Raw genomic sequence first — 23,335 nt, forward strand, 5'->3', positions numbered from 1 at the left:
TGCCTTCCCTCATTGGCTGACCTTAGGTCAGCAAAATGAGGGAAGGCAGCAGTCCCAGCCTCGTCACAGAGTGGGATGGGGTCAGTGAGACTGCTGACCCCACCCCACTCTGTGACGAAGTGTCACTGATTTACACTCGCCCTGGGCGCTTCAGGGCTTAAACCTGAAGCGTCCAGGGCGAAGTCAATGGGTGACGCTTTCCTCGTCACCCAGGGGAGGGCCTCGAGGCACCTTTGCTGAGCCGAGGAGGTCACACCCATAGGAGCTGTGACCACCTCAGCTCAGCAAAGTTCAGCTCAGGCAGCCAGGAGTCTGCGCAAATCGCGCATGTATGCTCTTGGCTGCCTGACCTGAACATGAAGAGTGTCTGTCAGGCTGACCTTTGTTCAGCCTGACAGACACTCTTCATGAGGGGCAAAACGTGTGGGGGCGAAGGAAGGGCCGCGCCTGGCAAAATAGTAAGATGAAAATGTCAGTTAAAACATTCTATTATAACAAACAGCCCTTATAGAAATCACCAGTTACAATTATCTCAAGTAACTATGGGCTACATGTACCAAAGTTTGGTTTTACGACTCGCAATTTGCGAGTCGCAAAACCTTATGTTGCACAGTGTTAATGACACTATTTGCGATTTGCAAGGGGGTCGCGAATGCCTACCTCATGAATATTCATGAGGTAGGTCGCAATTTACAACCCCCTTGGGAATGGCCGCCCTCACAGTGATGGTGGCCTTCTGGAGACAGCAGACCACCATGTCTGTGATTGCTTTTAAATAAAGCAGTTTTTTTTTTTTTAAATGCAGCCCGTTTTCCTTAAAAGAAAACCAGATGCATTTCAAAAGCAAAAAATGAAATGTTTTTGTTCACTTTTTCAGAGCAGACAATGGTCGTTAGGACCACTGCCTGCTCTGAAGAAATGTTTTTACTGCCATTCACAAAGGGGAAAGGGTCCCATGGGGACCCCTTCCCTTTTGCGAATATGTTATCACCAGTGTGACACTGGTGCTAACTACGATTGTTTTGCGACCACATTCGCAGTCACAAAACAATCATACATGGGACTGCAACTCGCAGTTAGGAAGGGAACACCCCTTCCTAATTGTGACTCGCAATGCCTTTTTGCAATCCGGTACATAGTTTACCAAATCGAAAAATGGGTTCCAACATACGGAAGTGCATTTTGCACCTCGCAAACGGCCCGATTTGCTGTTTGCGATATGCAAAATGCTACATACATGTAGCCCTATAACTCAAAACTTAAAGTAACTATAAGTTGTGCATGTGCCATGCACTGCTAAATAACTCATACATTACATCTCTCATGACATGTTTTATGACGTAATTGATATCATCACTGTAACATCTGACATGATATCATTGATAACAACACTTCTGTGGTGGGGCACGAGTTATAGTTCCTTTTTTGAAATCCTACCCATTGAATGCATAGGTGAGACGATGTTGATTTGTGGAGTGTATCTGGGAAGTGTATACAGCACAATGGTTTGGCAGATTCCATCTGGAGATGTGCCTGAGGCAAGGTACTGCTGGTTTGAGGTGGTGCAATAAATAAAAAATCATGTGATGGGAATGATCGTGAGAGATGTGTCAAGCAAAGTAAGTAGGCAGGAGAGAGGGATGTCAAGGCTTTCAAGGGACAATTGCGGAGCTGGCCTCACATCAATGTAAGAGTGAGGAAGAGGAGCTGGTGTGTCTGTTTAGGCAATGTCTGAGGTTTAGAAAGGTACTCTGACCATGCTGGCAGCAGACAGCAAGTGCAGCTACAAGGAAACGGGGGTGGGTACATCTGGCTCACATTAGCTTTGGAAGGATTCAACATGTGCTATGTGCCAGAAGTAGTTGCTGTAGATTTAGTTTCAGTTAATCAATCATTCAGGCACTTGTAACGCATGGCTTATCACCCATGGGGTCTCAAGGTGCTGTTGCTGACATGCTGTTCACTCGAAGAGCCAAGAAGTCTTGAGATCCTTCCTGAACTGCTTCAATGAGGCGGCCTGTCTGAGGTTGATTGGGAGCGTATTCCATGTCCAGGCTGAGAGGTAAGGGAAGGATTTGCCTCCAGCTGTGCTCTTCTTGATTCTGGGGATGGTGGTGAGGACGAGTTGGGGGTATCAAGTTACCTGGTGGGGGTGTAGAAGGACAGGCAGTGGTTGAGGTAGGCCTGTCCGATGTAATGCAGTGCCTTGTAGGGGTATGTTAGTAGCATGTAAGTGATGGGTTTGTCATTCAGGAGCCAGTGCAGGTCTCTGAGGTGTGCGAAGATGTGGCTCTGGCGAGGGGATGTCCAGGATGAGTCTAGCTGCTGCGTTGTGGATTCTCTGTGGTCTTGTGTGAACCTCCTTTGTGATGCCAGCATAGAGTGCATTGCCGTAGTCCAGTTAGCTGCTTGCAAGCACGTGGGTGACCATCCTTCTTGTCTCAGTGGGGATCCACTTGAATATCTTCTGAAGGAGGCGTAGGGTGTAAAAGCATGACGATGAGACAGCGTGGACTTGACGGCTCATGCAGAGCTTGGAGTCCAGGATGATGCCCAGGTTGTGAGCATGGTCGGGGGGGCTGTTTCCTAGGGCGGTTGGCCACAAGGGGTCATCCAAGGCAGAAGGGGTGGAGCCGAGTACAAGGATCTCTGTCTTGTCTGAGTTGAGTTTGCGGCAGCAGGTTTCTCAGTTGTCTGAGCTGAGTTTTCGGGTGTCTTTGCGGAGATAGAGGCCCAATGGTTCAGGGTCTGGTGAGGCGTGGGGTCCGTGATGGTGCTGGTGGGCGGTGGTGGTGGGCTTTGGTTCTTGAATCCTTTGTATATATGTCCTGGATTTTCCAGTGAAAAAAGGTGCCGAGGTTGTCGCAGAGGTCCTGAGATGGAGGGATGTCTGGGATGTCTGGGTTCGTGAATTCCTTGACTATGGTGATTAGCTCCTTGCTGTTGTGTGTGTTGGCACTGATGCATTCTTTTATGGCAGCTTTCTTGGAGGCTCTGATGAGTTGATGGTGTGTGGTGACTGCGTTTTTGTAGGCTGTGTTTTCTTCAGTTGTTTCTTTCTCCATTTTTGTTCCAGTCGTCTGCAGGTCCGTTTTGATTCTTGGAGTTCTGTCGTGAACCAGCTTGGTTTCTTACGATGTTGGTTTCTGGCAGGTTTTCTGAAGGGGCTATGCACTTGGCACATTCTGTGATCCAGCAGTGCAGTTTGCATGCTGAGTCATTCACGTTTGTGGTGTCCAGTGGGGGGGGGAGTGGTCGAGTGTGTCAGTCAGTTGCACTTCGGTGACTTTGCCCCAGCTTCTGCCTGGGTACAGGGGCGTGGTAGCGTGTGGTGGTCTTCGTGAAAGCGAAGTGGATGCATCAATGGTTGATTCAATGGTGATCAGAGGTGTGAGAGATGGTGATGTTGTTCCCTGCCAAGAAAACAAGGTTGAGGGTGTGACCTGCTGAGTGAGTGGGGAGGTTGACTAGTTGCTTGAGACCGAGGGTTGCGAGGTTGTTTAAGGGGGTTGTGGTGTTTGAGTCGTTGTGGTTATCGAGGTGGAAGTTGAGATTGCTGAGTAGGATGTAGTCAGTGGAGGCAAGCACGTGGGGGGACGAAGTCGGTGATTGCTTCGCTGAACTGTGGCCGGCGCCCAGGCAGTCTGTAGACGAGTGCGCCCTGGAGGGAGGTGTTCAGGTCAGTCTGAATCTGGAAGTGTAGGTGTTCGAGCGTGGGTGGCTGGTTCTGTTTCAATGGTTGTCGACAAGCAGAGGGTGTTCCTGTATGCTATGGTGATGCCTCCTCCTGGTCGATTGGCTTGGTCTTTGTGGACGATTTTGTAGCCATTGGGCTGAGGTGGGGTGATCCAGGTCTCTGAGAGAAACGAAACGTCAGGGGCAATCGAGTTGAAGACTTCTACTGTATGTTTGAGGGAGCAGGTGTTGAGGAGTATGCACTTGAGGTGTACATCTGGGCTTGGTGTGGAGTTGTGTGACAGGTAGAGGAAGAAGAGGGACAGAAGCAGCAGGAGAATGGTCCATGAGTGTTCTTCGAGTCTGCTAGGTGGCAGGCTGAGGCTCTTCCAGGGTTGAGGGCATACAGAGCGTTGGCATCGTACCGACAGTTGGTATGGGAACAAGGTTCTGTGGCATTGAGCACGGTCCAGGCATGGATGGGCACAGACGGGCTTGCCTTTGCGCCAGCAGCCACCATAAAGAAGGGGAGGGAGGTGGGAGAGGCTGGTCAACTGGGAGGCGGAAGGGCAGGAAAGCACTTTCTAGGGAGAGGGTGGGCCGCAGGGGAAGCAGCGGCAGAGAAGGGGACAAAGCAGCAGCACAAGACTGCAAAAAATAGAAAAAAAGAGTAAAAAAAGATGAAAAAGCAGGGAAGATAGAGACAGACAGAAGTAGATGGCCACTAAGCCCCCAGGGATGAGGCGCAGGCTGGTGCCTACGGATGGTGGTGGGCTTCGATCTCAGAGCCGGCAGGCTCTTGAAGAGATCGGACGCAGTGGCAGAAGGAGCTGAGCAGGAGGTAGCAAACAGACGCTGACCAGAAGGTCAGTGAAGTCACCTCTCACTGCGTGGGGGCCACCATTAAGAAGAGGAGCAAGGTGGGAGGGGCTGGTTAGCTGGGAGGGGAAGGGAAGGAAAGAGCTTTGCTGTGAGGGGGTGGGGCTGACGGGATGCAGCGTCAAGGAGGGAGCGCTGGGAATGACATTCAGTGAAAGCACTAAAGCAGCAACACAAGAGGGCAAAAAACAGACAGACAAAAAGAGTGAAAAAAGAGAAAAAGCAGGAAAGACAGAAACAGACAGAAGAAGATAGCTACTAGGCCACCAGGGATGAGGCGCAATTGGGTGCTTACGAGTGGAGGTGGACCTCGGTCTTGATAGAGCGTTCCTCCCTAATAATTTACCTGTATTTGGACGCTCTTCGGGTCGATGAATCTTTTGGCTAAGTGAGACTCTCTTCACCCGAGATCAATCAATTTAATCTAATCAATAATCAATAACGAACATAAGCAATACCCTGATCAACATAACACTTAACAATTAATCCAGAATACATTTCGGCGAACCATGACCTTTCGGCCATGAATAACCACACCAGTTTATTCAAAGTTAATGAATTTATTTCCCTATATTAACAAAGCTAGCACAATATAGATGTGTCTCAACACCAATTGATATATGTAAATGAACATTAATAGCTGTCCATAACGGCGGAAAAGATGCAATCTATGCAGTATTTGAATAACAATGCATTCGATAATAGCAACACAAACCACTAAAACTATAATCTGTAATGAGCTAATTGAATACATTAGTCAGCATAACAAGTTCTCAAATTGCATCGTGCACCAATGATTCCTCATCTAACCTCGAATTAGCATCTGCATGTGGGACTTCATGCAAAAACAATTTAGTAACATTAATTTAGAAAACTCCTAGCTAGGGCTCTTATCAAAATCAGCAGTTGGTTACCTAAAAGAAACACAATGCAATTGTACAATTTCCTTTCATATTTACCAATTACAATCAGCATTCAAGGAAGTCTTCGTCTCACAGGTACCGGTTTCGATCAGCATGGATACCGGTTTCGATCAGCATGGGACGGGGCAAAGGGGCAAAGTGGACGGGGCAATTGCCTCACGGCGGCAAGATAAACTACTACTTCATGCAAAGGGACAGTTCAAAGTTAAAGTCTCTAGGGCAAGAATTATTTAAAGTCTCTTTCTCTCGATTAGAGAAAGCATCAAAGTCTCATTCAAAAATTGCATCGGACATCAATTGGCATCGTAGAAGATGGCAAAATGACGAAGTCAGCAAGATGGGCCATAATGGCTGCAAAATGGCGGGTAAAAGGCTGGTAATGGCTGTAAAGGGTGCAAAATGGCTGCTTTCTTCTTGTGCACCTGGTTTAAATAGACAACAGTTCAAAACCAGTAGGGTCTTCCATTGGAGGGTTCATAGGTTGGCTTCAAATTGTCCAATCAAAAACAACAGTTCTCAAGCTTCCACCTAGGCATACATTATCCTTGGAGACGGGTACGTAAGTTGCAACATATTATACCAATTAACTCACTTTCAGAGCTTCCAATGTCCGCACCTGCAGATTGACCTTGGAGCAAAGAAGAAGATGCCAGGCTGGCACGAAACCTTAAAGATAAGCATGTGAACGATCTCAGTGGAAAAGTACAGCTTCAAGCAGAAATACACGTTTATTAGCACATTGGAAAAACACGAGCATCTAAACCGTGAGACCAGGCAACTAGGCCGAAGCCTCCACTAAAGTTATGCAAAGCTAAAGCATTTCAAACAAGCAAATCATAGCACACGTTTACGATTATGTCAGATTCGTGCAATTCTAATACATCACGTTATATAAAGCACGCTTATAAATGTTGGCAAACTACTCTGAGGGCACATTTGTCCCCGTACAATCTTTATTATTTCGATTAAAGTCACACTTGATTATTGCAGCACTAAGTTTATGCGCTAATAAATGTAAAACCTTCATTTCCGCGTCATCAATCCCTCCTCTGATGACTACTTGTCATCACACAAACTATTCCCACAAATTTTATTCCACTAAAATTCTGTCAGTTCTCTTTTCCTTTTAGTTCCCCTTGTTCTTTCTTTGTATTCTTCTGCCATTCTTTTCATCATTTTCTCTTCCTTCCTTCTCTTAATTCTTTCCATTATCATTATTATTCCCCTTTTTATTCCCCAAATCCCAAAGATGCAAATTATTACTATTAGTATTCCCTGTATTATTTTGAGTAATATTCCATTCCAAATGCCACCAAGCCAATTTCCCACTGAAGCAATTCCCTTTCCAACCTTCTCCCAAACTCCTGGTTCTTTCAATTCCTTCAAGTCTGCACTCTCTTTTGTTAGATTAGCAAGCATTGTTTTAATTTTCACACTGTTGTCAGGTATATACGTACAACAGTGACGCGCACCAAGCATTTTGCAAACGCCGCCATCCTTTGCTAAAAGAATGTCTAAGGCAAGCCTGTTTTGAAGAGTCATAGCTCTTTCTGCTGCAAGTTCAGCATCCATCAGGATCATAGCACCTGAAAACTTTGTCAACATGTTATCCACTATAGTAGACAACTTTCTTATTTTGATGGAATTCAACACAACTCCCAATGAAGGAATCATGGCTCCAAATATATCTCCTACCACAGCAGCTGCGGTCTCTCTTTTCTGGATACGATGAGATCCAGACGTCTTTGGAATCATCGATAGGTCATCCAGTTGATAAACCTTTGGGAACACTATACCCAAATAACATCTCCCCCACCACCCTTTTGGAAGACGATAATAGGCATTATACCCACAAATGTAATATACACCTGGTATGACAGGGTCAAGTCCGTTCAACATGAATGTCCATTTGGCTTTAAAGATAAACGTATGTTTACACTCACTCGCTCCCACAAAAATGTTGTCATAATAAGATTCACCACGATATATACAAAATTTCCCTACATGCCAAGCATCTAAAGCTATTCTCCCTTGTGTTTTTATTGCGGCAAAATCATAATGATCTACTGAAGTCCTCTTACTTAGCTCTTTTTCTAATTTCGCATTCATTTGTGCCCTTCTATCATCTGTGCGATCTAAAAAGCTTATTTCTACTGCAGAGAGCTAGCAGGTAAGGTTTTCCCTATGTGCGTGAGCCGTTTCAAAAGGTTGCATTGGCTCGAAAAATTCCCTCATTATCTTAGCATCCCAATCTTTAGCAATCTGACTTAGCTGCGCTATTATAGGAACATATGCAAAGGTAACATCATAATTTGAATAAAAATACTGTATGTTTGTCTGACCATAAAATCTAGAAGTTACTATACTACATGTAATCCCGTATGTAAGAGGCATGTGGTGATAAGTCACCCCTTCCTTTACTGATGTCGGTATCTGTGTACACACATAACAATCTTTCGCATCCATAGTCTCAACATATTCTGTTAGTAGGCGATAGAAAACGTTATACGAAAGTTCCTTCTTATCATGCAAGTGTCTCTCATCTAATTCTAGTCTTTTCAATGCAGTTAGTTCAGTGACAGTAACAGGAGCAAAAGTAGAAGCATCAATTTTCTCATTCTCACCCTTTCCACGTGTTGCAAGCACTATTGCCATTATTATTAGTACACATGCAGCTATCAAGCCTATACACGCTTTTTTACAATATTTCACTCTACTGTTTTGTGTAGCCATGGTCTGTATAGAATCAGAGAGCTGGAAGCACCTATAAAGAAAACGATTTAGCAATTAGTTACAAAGCTGAACGAGCGCAATGTTCACACAGTTTTCTTCAGGAGCCCAGTCACTTATCGGTTAGCAGCGTTTGTCTCAATTCGGCAATAAGAGTCAATCAGGTTATCAAAGTCTTATCAAGTTATCAAATGTCTCATCCGGTTTAGCAATGTCTCAGCTGGTTGTATCACGTTAGATCATAGCAAGCAATGTCATTTATCACCCTTTCAATCAACAGTGTCCATAAAACTTTTCTTTTCTATTGGTATCTCCTTTTCTTCGTTCTCGAGGCTAAGAGATACAAATTCGTCAGTCCAGTCGTCATTGATTGCATATGCCCATTCTGGACCGGAATATCTCCTGTTTGGTATCCTTTTCCTTTTCAATTTTGCCTCTCTCTTTGATTCTGCCTCACTGGTACTTTCCTCTTTGGCAAAGTCTTTTTCTTCACTTGGTGTTGGTACCACGACAGACACTTCCTTTCTTTTCTCTTTCACTTTTGGCCCTTCACCGTCGTTCAACTTTTCTCTAGTCTTTGCTTTCACTGGTGATATACTTGGTCTTTTCTTTGCACTGTGTCCACTTGATGGACCTGCGATCTCTTCTGAGGAACTTTGAACAGTTTCGTCCCGTTTTGCCTTGTCCCCTCCTTCTGGGGAGTCAATCAGGTTTTTCTTTTCTTTTTCTGTACCGTCTGCTTCTGAGAAAGCCCTCCTCTGATCAGGCTCTCCTGCTTTTTCACCTCTTTCGAGCCCTTCGTCACCGTTACTTTCGTCAGACTCTTTATCACTTTCAGCTGCTTCAGGCTCTTTGTCACCTTCAGCTGCTTCAGGCTCTTTGCTACCCTCAGCTGCTTCAGGCTCTTTGTCACCTTCAGCTGCTTCGTCGCTGTCTGAGGTTTCTCCTTGGTCTTCCCCAAGCGAATCTGTTGTTTCGTCCTCAGAGAATATTTCTCTCTCTCCTGTTTCTGCCTGTTCGCTTCTACTTCTGTTTTGCTCTGTCTCAGCGCTCGGCACTGTGTTATCAGTTACTGGCAGTTTCAGCGCTTCAACTTCCTCATCTGTGGGACACAACACCTTCTTTGTGTGACTGGCGTGAATCCAGTTGGGAACTCCCGCACACTTCACAGCGGTAGTGGTCGTCAGGATCACTTGGAAAGGGCCTTTCCAACGGGGTTCCAGACACAACTTCCTCACGTGCTTCTTTATCACGACCCAGTCACCTGCTTTCAGTGTGTGTCCTGGACCTTGGATCGGTGGCAAGGTGGTTGCTTCCACCTGGTGAGAGAAAGAGCGAACCACGTCAGCCAGACCTTTGCAGTAGTCTAACACCATATCATCTGTAATATTCAAAAGCGCGTTTGCGGGAACTGCAGGAAGTCTCATGGCCCTGCCCATGAGAATTTCGTGCGGGGACAATCCAGTCTTTCTGTCAGGGGTGTTTCTCATTGACATTAACACCAAAGGCAATGCGTCAGGCCATTTCAAATTTGTCGATGCACATATTTTCGCCATTCTTGATTTCAGGGTACCATTCATCTGTTCCACCAGTCCTGAGGCTTCAGGGCGATAGCTACAATGCAGTTTTTTGCTCAATGTTCAGCGCTGCGCAAAGTAACTTTATCACCTCGTTATTGAAGTGACTTCCTCTATCTGATTCTAAAGAGATCGGGAATCCGAAACGTGGTATCAACTCCCTCAACAAGATTTTTGCAACTGTAAGGCTGTCATTCCTACGTGTGGGGTATGCTTCAATCCAGTGACTAAAAATGCACACAATCACCAACACATACTTCAGACCTCCATGCACAGGCATCTCAATAAAGTCCATCTGCATTCTGCTGAAAGGGCCACTTGCCCTGCCAATGTGGCTCATGTTCACAACCGTTCCCTTCCCTGGGTTCATCTGCTGGCAAATGACACATCGATGGCAAACTGCTTCTGCAGCTTGACGGAATCTGGGGTTAAACCAATCAGTTTTGAACAATCTTATCATGGCATCTCTCCCTAGGTGAGCCTGCCCATGATAGAACCGCGCTAGCTGCGATAAGAGACCATTTGGTAAAACAAATTTTCCCTCATTTGAAACCCATAACTCGTCTGGTCTCTTTGTACATTGTGACTTAATCCAGGAAACTCTTTCATCCTCCCCGACACTATTCTGTAATGCTTTAAGTTCGTCCATTGTATCTACGACCTTCAAGGCAAATGCTTCAGCTGGTTCTAGTTCTGGTTCACTTATCAAATTCCATTCATCCCTGAGCAATATACAGTTCAAGGCACAAAATCTTGCGACTTGATCCGCATATGCATTTCCAAGAGAAACATAGTCCTGTCCTTTTGTATGCGCACTACACTTTACCACTGCAATTTCGGCTGGCATTTGGATGGCGTGTAACAATTCCCTTATTCTCTCCCCGTTTTTCACTGGGGACCCTGAAGAGGTCAGGAAACCTCTCTGTGACCATAGTTTCCCAAAATCGTGCACAATTCCAAACCCGTACTGACTGTCAGTGTAAATTGTAACCTTCATCAATGTAGACAGTTGGCATGCTCTTGTAAGTGCTACAAGCTCTGCTACTTGTGCGGAATAGACTCCTTGAAGCCAGGATGCTTCCAAGACACCTGTTACAGTACATACAGCATATCCTGCTTTCAATATTCCCAATGCATCTCTTAAACATGACCCATCAACAAAAACAATTTGGTCATTTTCATCAAGCTTAGTATCCTTAATGTCAGGTCGAGGTTTTGTGCAAAATCCAGTCACCTGAAGGCAGTCATGCTCGACGTCTTCAGCGTTCTCAATTTCAGCATTTTCACCGGGAAGCAAGGTTGCTGGATTCAACGTAGTGCACCTTTTCAGCTGCACATTCGGTGAGCCCAGAATTATTGTTTCATACCTTGTGAGTCTTGCTCCAGTCATGTGTTGCGTTCGGGAGCGGGTCAAAAGTATCTCAACTGAGTGAGGGACCATGACTGTTACTGGGTGTCCCATCACTATTCCTTCACTCTGAGTGAGGCTGATACCAACTGCTGCTACGGCGCGCAAACACCCTGGCAGTGCTGCTGCGACCGGATCCAAAGTAGCTGAAAAATACGCTACTGGTCTGTTTATGCCACCATGGGCTTGAGTCAAGACAGACAAAGAACATGCATCGCGTTCATGACAAAACAATGTGAAAGGCTTTGTGTAATCAGGCATACCTAAAGCTGGAGCCCTGCACATGCATTCTTTCAATTCAATAAAAGCATCCATCTCATCTCCTTTCAGCTCAATTTGATCCAAGGCATCCTTCTGGGTCAGTTTCAGTAAAGGCTTGGCTAGAGTTGAGAAGTTGGGAATCCACTGGCGACAGTAGCTCACCATCCCCAAAAACTTCCTCACCTCCCTCCTCGTCTTTGGTGGACTCATTTGAAGTACACTTGTAATTCTTTCCTTCATTATTCTCCGTGACCCTTTCTCTATTTGATGACCCAAGTATTTTACTTTCTTCTGACAGAACTGCAACTTTGAAGGAGACACCTTGTGTCCATTCCTTCCCAAATGGTTCAGTAGAGCAATGGTGTCGGCTGTGCAGCCACTTTCTGTCTTAGATGCAATCAATAAGTCATCGATGTACTGTACTAGGGTTGACTCGAATGGCAATTCTAACGCTTCCAAGTCTTTCTTTAGAATCTGATTGAAAATTGACGGTGACTCCGAAAACCCTTGAGGAATTCGACACCAACTGTAGACTCTGTCTAAGAATTTGAAACAAAAGAGAAATTGGCTGTCCTCATGAAGAGGCACCGAAAAGAATGCTTGTGACAAGTCAATGACTGAGAACCACTCGGCATCGCAAGGGACTTGAAACATTATCACAGCTGGATTGGGTACGACAGGGCAGCATTTAATTATGATGTCATTTATTTTCCTCAAGTCCTGCACTATTCGGACCTTCCCACTCGGCTTTATTAGTCCCATGATTGGTGAATTACATGGACTGCTTAACACTTCTTTCAGTACTCCCTGTTTTACAAACTCGTCAGTGAGTTGGGCGACTTTCATGAGGGTGTCTTGTGCCATGTGGTATTGTGGGGTCTGGGGAAAGATTGCATTGGGTTTTACAGTCACTTTCACTGGTTCCACTCCTTTCATCAATCCCACCTCTTTCCCTGTCATATCCCACACTTCCTTTCCGACTGTTTCTCGTAATTCAGTTGGAATATCTTCTTCAGTTATCATCGGAAAAAGGTTAATCAGAGGATATTTTTCATCGACAGTTTCCATCTCATCCCCTTCTTCACTGTCCTCTTCTTCCCATCACTGCTCGTCTGAATTCTAATTCCATCGTTCGAACACATAATCGAACATCCCAATTTGCACAATAGGTCTCTCCCTAACAGTGCTATCGGGCTTGAGTCACATACCACAAATTTATGTAACCCTTGATAGTTACCAATGCTGACTGGTACTGGATCTGTGATTGGGTTCGTCAGGTACCTGTTTGCTACTCCCACCACTTGGACTGTCCTCCCTGAGAGTGGCAAATTTGGTACTTCAATGCTCCTAACAGTTGAACGTGTGGCTCCTGTGTCGACCAAGAATGAAACGCTATGACCCATAACTCTTCCCTCCACATATGGACCCTTTTGATCAACTTCCAAGGATGCTGCAAGCACACAATTTCCCTCCTCATCTGAACTTTCACTCTCCCATACATTGTTTATTCCATTCTCACTGTGTAATGGGAACTGTTGTACGGTGCCATTTGTACTCATTACCTGACCCGAGACCTGTGGAGGAACCATCACTTGCTGCTGACTCACTGGTGCCAAAGGTATTTGCATTTGCTGATTAGGTACCATGGGAAACTGCTGTTGCATTGGCTGCATTTGCGTCATCTGCATACGGGGCATCTGCATCTGCTGCAGCCGCATGGGCTGTAATCCCTGCAGCTGATTTATGGTCTGAAAATTTGGGTTTGGACCTCTCATTTTCGGTCCCCTCATTGTCTGGAATGCATTGACATCATTGTTTTGCTGACCAACACCTGCACCTTCCTGCACCACCATCGGGCACTCGCGTTTCCAATGACCGACTATTCCGCACACGTGACACGGCATCACCCTTTTCATTGCCTGCACACCATTCGGAATTACAACAGTGTTCAAATCCGGACCATTACTCCCAAAACCTCCTCTGCCTCTCGCCTGTGGCTGAAACACCATATTTCCCTGCGGCTGCGGTATCTGCTGTTGGAACCCTTGCAACCCTTGCAGACCTGTCTGAGCTGCTTTAAGTTGCATCATCATCACTTTCTCCTTCAACCTTTTCTGTTTCACTTCAATTTCGTCGCTACAGTATTTCGCGTAATTCAACACCTCATCAATAGGTTTCGACTGCCAACAAATCAAATGCGACTTTATCATCTGACTTATCTCTGGTCTCAGCCCTTCCACAAATCTAAACACAAAATGAAGCATGTCCTTCGCCTCTATTGTTTCCGTGCCACTGTAGTTCTTGAACGCCTTCAACAACCTCTCATAGTAACTATGAATCAACTCTTTAGCCTCTTGGGCAGTTCGATCAATCTTCTGCCAATCCACATTTTTCGAAGCAACTTTCGTCTTCAAATGCTCAATCACCTTATAGTACAAGCTCATCACCATAGGTGATGGTGCACCCGTATCCCTGTCTCTCTCTGGTTCACTTGTCGGCCAACCTACAGCCTTTTTGCAATCCTCCCACAAATCTGCCGGAACCACAATCTCAAAGAGGGTGTTCAGGTCTTCCCAGAGACATTTTGCAAGCTTCACAAACCTATCAGTCTGTTGATACCATTCTATCGGTTTCTCTCTCAGTTTGGGAAAATCATCCGTAAAAGACTGAATGTCGCTCCTGTGCCACGGTACATGTATTAATTTTCCCCCTGCTGTCTCCCTCATTGGTAACATGGTTATTGCATCACTGCTCTGTGGTCTTTTCTCGTTGTGCTCTTGGACACTGTCTTTCCTCTTTTCCTTTCTCTTTAACCATCTGCTTTCCCATTTGTCTAAGCACCTCCACACTTGCGCACTCTGCAGCAATTCTCTAAGGTGTGTCTTCATGCCTGCTGACCTCATGTGTTCAAAGTCTGTGGTCCCGAAATCCAATCTATAGCTCCTGCTCAAGTGTTTCGTCTTGTCTATCTCAACCCCGTTTTTGTCAGCTATTTCTTGCAACCTTCTATGTACCTTGTTCACTTCTCTCGTAATCCTGGGACATAGATACCTCAGCTCTTCTTCCGAGTAGGACTCTAACCTATTCACACCCATTGTCCCTTCCACCAATTCTTCTGCTTCCATGTTCAACCTGACCCTATTCAGATAGTCTTCTCCCTTCCCATTGTCTGAGCTTTGTGTGGAATTCAGACTGTTGAACCACTGTGTCAGCTGTTGCGCATTCAACCCCATCAGTGTAGCATTCACATCGACTGCCATTGATGGTTGCGGCAACTTTTCAGTGTTCGATGATAGCGGTATCATCAGTGGGGGACTCGACCTCACCATTGTTGACTGAGCACATATGGGACTGAACTCCATCAAGGACCCAGATCCAGTTGGCAGAGCCGCTATCGGAGTTGTCTCTGGAGTGTTTTGTATGCACCTCCTTTCCATTCCACTCTGCACCATTGATCCTTGACCGCTCGTACCCGAATTAGGCTGAATGTACAAAGGTACCGGTGGACCTACAGTAATGGGTAGGGATATCGCATCTACGTTCTGTCCATTCCCCATGTTCTGAGGCATGTTCATTCCCACACTATGGGTCATCATTGCCGGCATGCCCATCTGACTCCCCGTCATCTGAGCATGTGCGTTTCCCCCCTGCATCTGCTTTTGAGGCATCAAAAACTGAGTTGATTCAGCTTGTGCCAATGTTGGGTTGCGACCATTCTGTACTCCCATTACGGTTGGATCTAGGGTCATTCCCGTACTGTTGTCACTGCTGTAGTACCTTGGGACCTGCGGCTGATAATTTTCTGCTGTTTTCAGTATAGGCACATCTGGATATATTCTCCTAACCTGCGGTATCTGCGGGGTGAACAGTAAACTCGGGTCCTTAGATCCCGATGGCGTTCCTGAACTCGGAGTTTCATTATTCTGTACCGGTGCCTGAGGGGCAGAACTGGTACTTGGACCTTGTCCACTCTCTGCATAAGGTGGTGGACGGTCGTTCAGCAATTGCATAATTAACTCCTCATCCTCTAACTCCTCTTCTCTCCTTAACTTTTCCTCGTCCTCTCTATCTTTGGAACACCTCCTGTTTGTCTTACAGGTAACATTCTTGCCTGTCGCCTCTTCTTCCTTAGTAATTGCGGGAAACAATTTTATCCCCTGCAATACATCTGACCTCCACACCTTCTGTGCATTATCCCACCTAGCGTCCGCTAGTGTCTTTTCTACCTTCCTTATTCTGGTCTCAAACTTATTTTGCTGTTGCTGTCTAGCCATTAGTTCCCAAATCGCTAGAGCCTCAAACTGTGCTGGCCTTGGAGGTACCTTCATGTCGTACATCGCGAATCTCAAATTCTCTAGGATCCTTATATTGAATGTCCCATGGATCGGGAACGCTACGCTCCCATGTTTCTCTTTCAGCTTGTGCCATTGCTTTAGCCAAAGGCACGGAGCTACCCCTTTTTCCTCCATTACAATCTAAGCTGGTGTACCTTCGGGCGGCGTCTCCTCTCCTACGCTCGCTTTAATGTAAGACTCCCCCTTCATCGCACTCTTAAATGCTTTAAAAAATTTAATTTTCTCGTCTTTTATTTCACAAAGTTTGTAATCAATAAGTGACTTTAATTCCCGGAATACTCTTCGCTTGCCTTTCCCCTTCCAATCGAGCCCCACGGACTGCGTCCAATCCGTGCGCGACCCTTCTCTGCAACCAACCTATCCCAGCGCAGCTCCTAGTGACGTCACACTCACACACACTGCGGCTGACAAAGCCTCGCGGCTAGTCCTCCTTCACTCCGCTCCTCTCGTAACCACTTCTGGCATGTATCGCGAGCTACCAAAAAAATAATAATAAAACAGATCTGTCGGTTTACTATAGGAAGGGTAACACAATCGCTTCAGGACCTTAGGGATTTTTCACTAGCCTCAGCAGTTATTCCATCTTTCTCGGTCCCCACTTTTGCAAGCAAATCTGACCTGCAGACTCTGCTCTCAACTTGTCAATGATCTATTCTAGTGCACTTAGAATTTGTCAAAGCCCGAAGTCGAAGTTTTCTTTCACTCCCTTAACGCACGTACCGACTCGTTGACCACGCCCGGTCAACCTACTAAACCGACCAGACCACAACATAAAACAAGTGTCTCATACACTTTTCAACATACTCCGGAGTCTCTTGACCTCGCAGGGCCCGTCTCAACAACAACAACCACGTGGACCTTTTTCTGCACAAAGCGCCACATGCACATGAAGTTCGACGACTTCCCTACTCTCACACTCGGAGTCGCACCTCCGCTATTTCTATGAAGTTCGACGACTTCCCTACTCCTACACTCGGAGTCGCACCTCCGCTATTGTCTAAAATCCTCGCAACCTTTTCAAACAATCTGCGGCAATAAGCTGTGCAAGCGCAAAATCCTAACTTCACTCATACCGTCACCAGTACCGCCAACGCTGATTTCACACCTCCATTCTCTCCATTCGCAAGCTCCGAGATCCCGGGAAAGTCACGGGGGACTTAGCCCATCATCATTCTCTCGATCTGTTTTATCCAAGAAAAATCTAATTCAACACCATATACCTTTCGAGTGGGGTCTCAAAAGTCTAAACCGTCCTCTGCTACCATCTACTGATAGAGCGTTCCTCCCTAATAATTTACCTGTATTTGGACGCTCTTCGGGTCGATGAATCTTTTGGCTAAGTGAGACTCTCTTCACCCGAGATCAATCAATTTAATCTAATCAATAATCAATAACGAACATAAGCAATACCCTGATCAACATAACACTTAACAATTAATCCAGAATACATTTCGGCGAACCATGACCTTTCGGCCATGAATAACCACACCAGTTTATTCAAAGTTAATGAATTTATTTCCCTATATTAACAAAGCTAGCACAATATAGATGTGTCTCAACACCAATTGATATATGTAAATGAACATTAATAGCTGTCCATAACGGCGGAAAAGATGCAATCTATGCAGTATTTGAATAACAATGCATTCGATAATAGCAACACAAACCACTAAAACTATAATCTGTAATGAGCTAATTTAATACATTAGTCAGCATAACAAGGTCTCAAATTGCATCGTGCACCAATGATTCCTCATCTAACCTCGAATTAGCATCTGCATGTGGGACTTCATGCAAAAACAATTTAGTAACATTAATTTAGAAAACTCCTAGCTAGGGCTCTTATCAAAATCAGCAGTTGGTTACCTAAAAGAAACACAATGCAATTGTACAATTTCCTTTCATATTTACCAATTACAATCAGCATTCAAGGAAGTCTTCGTCTCACAGGTACCGGTTTCGATCAGCATGGATACCGGTTTCGATCAGCATGGGACGGGGCAAAGGGGCAAAGTGGACGGGGCAATTGCCTCACGGCGGCAAGATAAACTACTACTTCATGCAAAGGGACAGTTCAAAGTTAAAGTCTCTAGGGCAAGAATTATTTAAAGTCTCTTTCTCTCGATTAGAGAAAGCATCAAAGTCTCATTCAAAAATTGCATCGGACATCAATTGGCATCGTAGAAGATGGCAAAATGACGAAGTCAGCAAGATGGGCCATAATGGCTGCAAAATGGCGGGTAAAAGGCTGGTAATGGCTGTAAAGGGTGCAAAATGGCTGCTTTCTTCTTGTGCACCTGGTTTAAATAGACAACAGTTCAAAACCAGTAGGGTCTTCCATTGGAGGGTTCATAGGTTGGCTTCAAATTGTCCAATCAAAAACAACAGTTCTCAAGCTTCCACCTAGGCATACATTATCCTTGGAGACGGGTACGTAAGTTGCAACATATTATACCAATTAACTCACTTTCAGAGCTTCCATTGTCCGCACCTGCAGATTGACCTTGGAGCAAAGAAGAAGATGCCAGGCTGGCACGAAACCTTAAAGATAAGCATGTGAACGATCTCAGTGGAAAAGTACAGCTTCAAGCAGAAATACACGTTTATTAGCACATTGGAAAAACACGAGCATCTAAACCGTGAGACCAGGCAACTAGGCCGAAGCCTCCACTAAAGTTATGCTAAGCTAAAGCATTTCAAACAAGCAAATCATAGCACACGTTTACGATTATGTCAGATTCGTGCAATTCTAATACATCACGTTATATAAAGCACGCTTATAAATGTTGGCAAACTACTCTGAGGGCACATTTGTCCCCGTACAATCTTTATTATTTCGATTAAAGTCACACTTGATTATTGCAGCACTACGTTTATGCGCTAATAAATGTAAAACCTTCATTTCCGCGTCATCAGTCTCAGGGCCAGCAGGCTCTTTAAGAGATCGGACACGACGGAAGGTGTGCTGAGCAGGAGGAAACTAACAGATGCTGAGGGGAAGGTCAGTGGAGTGCCAAGATGTTTATGAAGTTGATATTGTTATGCGCCCTCCTACACAGACAGGCCTTTCAACTTTATTTCCAATTTGATTACAAATCTGAAACTAAGACCGATTTCTTGCCTTGGGTCAGCGGCTTCACCTACCCCCAGCATATCCTGTTTTGTTTCTGTCTCAGCAGAGAGGTGGTAAACCGGATGTCCTAGTTACCTTCAACTGAGAGCCAGCCAAGTGGGGGTATCAGCCCCAACTGAGAATGGACTTTTGAGTTCTCTCTTGGGGCCTGTGGAGCATGGGGTTCAGGTGAGTTGTTTGAAAGGAGGTTAAAGGAGTACCGTGTAACCAGCAGGTTGTCTTCTCCTCACAGTAGGCTTCAGAGTATCTGATTCTAGGTTCTTTATGCATTGCATATATTTGATCATGCTACCAGGAAACTGCGTTTAGGCTCTAGGCAGGAATAAAAAGGTCACAGGTAGTGAGCATTTTTCAACAGAGAAGTAGCCAGTATGACCTACACAGAGACTTGTTGCACGCAATTATGTATGTTTAAAGGCTGTTTGTTCTTTCTGGTCATTGCTTTAAAAAGGTTAAATATATAGAGATGTTGAAGAGAGGATAGTTGGAAAATTCCTCTACTCCTTAATGGATATTCCTATTGTTGTCTGATTGGTCAATGATGAGCTATATTTTTTCATTTTCAATGACGAGCCTTCATTGTGACTCATGGAGGGCAAGTGAACTGCGAAGAATAAGACACATTCATCCGCAGATAACTCTTCTGATCATGTGGAAGAGAATGTGTGTAGGAATATTTCTAGGTGCTTACCCCCAAATGAGATTCCTGATACAAGGCCATATCTACTGAAAGGGCAAAGGGACCCAGGAATTACAGATGGCATCTTATACAGCATGATAGTGATTCGTCTTCATCTGACACCACTGAACCCCTTATGCCCTCGTTAGGGAACTATGTCAGAAGGGAAGAGGTAGCTCAGGATCTGGATCACATCTGAGAGGGCCTACGCTATCGCGAAGTACCATCAGATAATGATTCCCAGGAGCTGTTTCTTTAGGTTGACAAGTAGTCCAGTCTGGCATTAGCTCTTCACTACAAGATTAAACCCTGGTGCTTAGGGAATGGCGAGATCGGGAACATCTAAATATCTCACAGTTTCTACAAAGGATTTATGTCTTTGAGAAAGCAGAAAACAATTTTCCCCATTCTATAAAATAGGTCCTATTTTCGCTACGTTGATTGGTTGAACTTCAGTTTATCTGTAAAACTATTCCGCATCAGACCCAGCAGACGAGAATAGACAGTGCTCTCAAGAGTTATTTGCTGTTAATAACGTTTTTTTATTTTTCAGAAACAAAAAAGCAGGAGTTTGTTTTTTAAAAATATAAAAAAGGAACTTCATACCAGTTTTTCTCTTAAGGTGTGGGGGTCATTTTTCTTTTTTTACTGTCCAACATAGCCAGGATGTACCGGGCAGTAATCTGACAGCCTATTGCAAATAGAGCAGACGGTCGGATGGCTTACTTCAATGGTACCTACTATGTTGGGCTGTCAAATTAAGATTTACACTGACAGAGTAAATTTTACTTCAACAACATAGAACTTTCAATCTGCACAACTCAGAATTGGATGGGTGGACAATTACGGCAAAGTAACTTCCGCCAAACTCCAAATCAGCCCAAAAGGCTCCACTAATGCTACGCCGTACTGACCCTGCTTCTCATGAGAACAGTCCATCCCAAATCTTGGTTATCCCACACATTCACCATGTGGCAAACTGCTTTATAGTTGAGAAATTTGAGATTCACGCCCCCATCCCTTGCATCTCGCTGACTACACTATGCCGCTGCACACAGAAAAGAAACTGAGTGAGGCAGCCTACCAGATACGCACAAGTCAAACCCCTGACTTCACAGCAAAGGCAGACCAGAAGCAGAAGGGAGAGAAGATGGAGGAAGTCAAGCAGGGAATATTTTTAGCTCTGTAAAAATGTATAAACTGAACACACTAAGCAAATAAAGCAGGCAAATAACATTACATCCATTTATGTTCATTTATAGTACCAGATTTATAAAGCACTGGTGTTTAAATGTTTACTTATCCATCACACCTCTTCTCAAAGTTATATACTTTTAAAAGATTGGTATGTGAATTGGGGCTGGTGTTTCAAAAGAACATTATTAAAGTTTAATGAAAATTGTCAGTTCTTCCATTTGGCTAATGATATCATTCCAACACTGATACTGGCTGGTCAGAAATTCTCATCTTCTCTTGCCTTCTTACTGGTTGAGGCAAACGCAGGGCACGTTTCATGCAGATCCACCAAGTGGGGACCAAAAAAGTGCCAGGTCCTATTTTAAATCCCATAGGCGTCTTTGCTCTCCAATACAGAACAAATGGCTGAAGGGAATTACACCAAACTTGGCATAAAGCAGACCTTTACTCAAGGAAGTGCCATTGCTTGGGAGTGAATCCATTCAGTAGTTTTTTAAAAAAATAGCATTTTCTTTTTGGTGGGACACAAAGGGTAAAATCGATATTGATATCTGGATCATTAGTACACAGACATTTATTTTCGTACTAAATGAAAAAAGTATTCATATCTGATTGGACTGCAAAGCTTTTTTTCCCCATCGTCCATTGTAGATCTGTGAATCCAAAGTCAGTCTGTGGACCGGAAGATCTCTGATTGGCTGGCAGCCACTTCAAAATAAAGTTTATACATGTCTTGGGGGCTTGGTCCCCGTGACCTGACAAAAAACAAAAAAATACTGAAAAGAACCATAACATGGCAGGGGTAGCATCCTCTGACACCCTGGATCAGATTTGGATGGAGGCCCAAAGAGTCCCATTTAAGTCAATATTTAAAAAAACACCAATGTTGCTTCAAGGTTTGTGGACTCAAAGCCTGGGTTCCTCTCCCGAAGTGAAGTCCAAGATCTACAAAGCTTGCCTAATGGTACCTGGAACTAGAGCAAGGGTTTTGAGCCTATGTTGGACCTCCCGCAATGTTTGCGGGCCAATGGACTTAATAAAAAAATGTAATAATAAAAAGGGTCTCAGTATTTGCCAGGCTATTTGCCAGGCTATGCAGCCAACCCCCTCTGCACAAGGGGTTGGTTGCCCATGGCAGGATGAATGCAGGGCCTGTCAGATGGCAAGGCCCTGCCCCCTACCGCTGCTGTGCATGGCAGTGCACAGAAGGAATTAGGCACCTGTGGTAGGTTGGGCACAGGACTAAGCCCTGCAGCCAACCACCCCCTGTACACAACCAAAAGCTGTGCAAAGTAGGAGTTGCCTCCCCACAGCCTGTTGGGTGCAGAACCTGATCTTTGGATGCAGGACGGTGGCAGTGCACATAGACCATCACTGCTCTATACATCCAAAGGTCATGCCCAGTGGAGGTTGGACACCTGTGGCTGGTATCTGAATGGCTATAAAAGGGGGCTACGTGGGCACATCTTGATTCCACAGCCATTGCCTGGAACTGCATGCTATTTTTCGAGGCTGTGGACCCAACACACCTAATAGTCCTTGGTGCAACATCTAGACCATGGTCCTTGAGAAGCACCGATCCCTAGGTCTATAGCCTACAGTCCAGTTGTTGTGACTGCAGACTCTGGGTTCCAATTTAGGTGTGTCTGGTCTATGTTCTTATTCAGTAATCCAGGTCATCTGCTGTCCAAAGTAAGCGCAATTGATTCATAAAGCCATAATTCCTCACCACACACTGGAAGGGAAGTGCCCTTGAGAAACTGCCACTTTCCCAGGAAGAAAAAGCAAAATGTGGTTAAAAAAAATAAACCTTGATGAGCAAGTCTTCACAGGATTGGCAAAAACCAGGAGTCAGGAATCTAGACAAGGAAATCCCAAGAACAAAGATTCAGGATCAGCAAGAGGGGGGAAGCGAGGAAAGAACCAAAAGAAACATGGCATCTCTGGTAGTTCTCAGCACATTCTCAGTTAGGACACCATCTCAACACAGACTAAGAAACGTAAAAAAAAAAAGAAAAACAAGAAAGAAGACCTTTTTTATTTATATACCCATGATTTGAAACACACTGTATCCATCTGGACCACCCCAAAGTGTTTCCAATTTGGGAAAGAGTTAAAGACTCACCTCTCTAAAGAACACTACATCACAATGCATTAACCATCACAACCTAGTTTCCTCTCCTATGACTTGTTGTTTTGTGCTTATTTTGACCAGGTATAGGGCTTCACTGCCTTTTGGCTAGGTTTGCACTATAGAAATACATGTACATACATCAATAATGTCACTGATGCCACGATCAAATACTACCAACACTCTGCTCATTTCCCTATAAAAAACTAATTAAGTAGAATAATGTTTTCTACACTTGTCACCCAAACTACATTTAGTGCAGAACTATTGATCAGTATAATTTTCTTATGACTAAACCACGTAATAATGTGGTAAGCAATACTACAAAAACATGTCTATTTCACAAATGAACCCACTACAATTATATAAATGATGCTTTAAAAACGT

At 44.7% G+C, this 23,335-nt stretch overlaps 1 protein-coding gene across 2 annotated transcripts in view; it reads left to right on the top strand.

Moving 5' to 3' along the window:
• Positions 1-23,335, top strand: part of LOC138245980 (proton channel OTOP2-like) — a 255,059-nt gene that overhangs the window by 169,603 nt on the left and 62,121 nt on the right. The gene's annotated exons all lie outside the window — the stretch shown is intronic.

Source organism: Pleurodeles waltl, chromosome 7 (assembly GCF_031143425.1).
Source record: "Pleurodeles waltl isolate 20211129_DDA chromosome 7, aPleWal1.hap1.20221129, whole genome shotgun sequence".
Lineage (NCBI taxonomy): Eukaryota > Metazoa > Chordata > Amphibia > Caudata > Salamandridae > Pleurodeles > Pleurodeles waltl.